At 39.9% G+C, this 2,200-nt stretch overlaps 1 protein-coding gene across 1 annotated transcript in view; it reads left to right on the forward strand.

The window, feature by feature from the left end:
• MALRD1 (MAM and LDL receptor class A domain containing 1) overlaps nt 1-2,200 on the forward strand; it is a 649,080-nt gene that overhangs the window by 163,182 nt on the left and 483,698 nt on the right. The gene's annotated exons all lie outside the window — the stretch shown is intronic.

Here is a 2,200-nt window from a genome sequence, read left to right on the forward strand (position 1 = left end):
GAAAGAGATGTTTAAAGTAATACTTCTGAATTTTTATCTTGAGTTACAGGATATAGAGTGGGTGAGAGGAGGGGAGCAGGGTTGAGGAGGAGATCATTATTGTCTATATTTTAGACAGTTGTGGCAATAACAAGAAAGCAGTGGGTTGCAGCAGTAATTATTGGATTCATTGACAGAAATAAAGTAATTGAAGCTTTAATATTGCTGGGGTTTACCAGGAAGAAATTGTAGAGTAAGAGGCATTTTTTAAAAATACAACTCTGACATTATTGACACCACTTAAAGTTTTTTATTCCAGATGAAGTATGAATGCATAATTAATACTGCTTTGAGGTAATTAATATATAAATAATTATAAAGACCAAATATTGAACCCAAGGAAACACTCACAATTAGTAAACTGTCAAAAGTAAAACCTTTTAAAAATTAGGAGTTTATGAGCTGGTAAGTAAGATTATTGGGGTACCAACTCAGTAAATTCAACTCTGTAATAGAACCAAAAATTTGAGGAATAATGAAAATTTTATTTTGGAAAAAGAAAGGTCACAAATGCTTGCAACAACAGTGTATTGAGTGTCTGCTATGTGGCAGAGATTTTCTAATATCTCACAACATGTAGAACAGACAGACATCCGTCTCTTCTTGGAGCTTGCTTCTAGTAGGAAAGTGACTGAAACTATAATAAATGAGTGAATGGCATACTCTTTTAGAAGGGGCATATGGTATAGAAATAAGTAAAGCATGGTGAAGGCAATGGGGGAAAATGGAGGGAAGAACTTTATAATTGTAGGCTAGCAATAATATGTTACATTCTTATGCTTTCAGTCTTTCTGAGTTCTTCTGAATTTATTTGGAGAAAAATATTTTTTAAATATATTTTTATTATTAATTTCAGAGAAAGGAAGGCAGAGGGAGAGAGAGATAGAAACATCAATGATGAGAGAAAACCATTGATAAGCTGCCTTCTGCATGGCCCCTACTGGGGATCTAGCCCTCAACCTGGGCATGTGTCCTGACCAGGAAGCGAACTGTGACCTCCTGGTTCATAGGTCAACACTGAACCACTGAACCACACTGGCCAGGCTAGAAAAATATTTTTTTCAAAAGGACTTATTGACAGGTTTGGCTTACCCAAATATCACCTTATCTTAAGGTCAACTGATTAGTAACCTTGGTTACAATTGCAAAGTCTATTTGCCATGTAACATAACATAACACAGTTGTAACAGCAAGGATGGTGATAATGAGGTCTATTTTACAATTCTGCCTACTACAGCTCAATCTCGGGTCCCCAAGATTTCTCTAATATGCAAAATGCATTCACCCTCTTCCAAGGTTTCCAAGGATCTCATTCTGCTATAGCCATAATAAAAAGTTTAAATGCTCAACTAAATTTCATTAGTTCAGAAATATAGAATAATCACCCAAATTATCTAATTAGGTTTAGGTTAACTATAACTCTTGAGTACAATTCCTTCCAAAAGAAGGATTTATAAGAAAGAAATAATTGATTGATAAGAATTCAAAAGAAATAATTGGTAAGCTGCACTTTATTGAAATTAAAAAAATTCTGTTCTGCAAAAGACAGTCTCAAGAGAATGAGAAGACAGGCCCAGTCTGGGAGAAAATACTTACAAAAGATACATTTTATAAAGGACTAGAGGCCCAGTGCACAGATTCGTGCACTGTTGGGGTCCTTCAGCCTGACCTATGCCCTCTAGTAATCCAGGACACCCCGGGGGATGTTGGACTGCTGGTTTTGTCCTGATTTCCACAGGCCAGGCCGAGGGACCCTACTGGTGCACGAATCTGTGCAGTGGGCTTCTAATATGTATACAAGATCTTTGGTTAATCTCTTCCTGCCCTCTGAGATTCATCAGTCTGTTTCATGTTTCCATGCCTGTGCATTGAGCGTCTGCTCTCTGGTGGTCAGTGTGTGTCATGGCTACCGGTCGAACTGACGAATGGTTAGTCACTTAGGCTTTTATATATATATACTAGAGAGTTGTGGCGCCACCCCCTGAGCAGGGCCAATCAGGGGATTGGGGCGCTGCCCCCTATCATGCAAACAGCGGGGCCCATCAGGTGGTTGGGGAGCTCCCCCCTGTCACACACAGAGCAGAGCCCATCAGGGGGTTGGGGAGCTCCCCCCTGTCACGCACAGCGCAGGGCGGCTCAGGCAGGTGGGGCGGCGCCACTG

This window comes from Myotis davidii, unplaced genomic scaffold (genome assembly GCF_000327345.1).
Source record: "Myotis davidii unplaced genomic scaffold, ASM32734v1 scaffold376, whole genome shotgun sequence".
Classification (NCBI taxonomy): Eukaryota; Metazoa; Chordata; class Mammalia; order Chiroptera; family Vespertilionidae; genus Myotis; species Myotis davidii.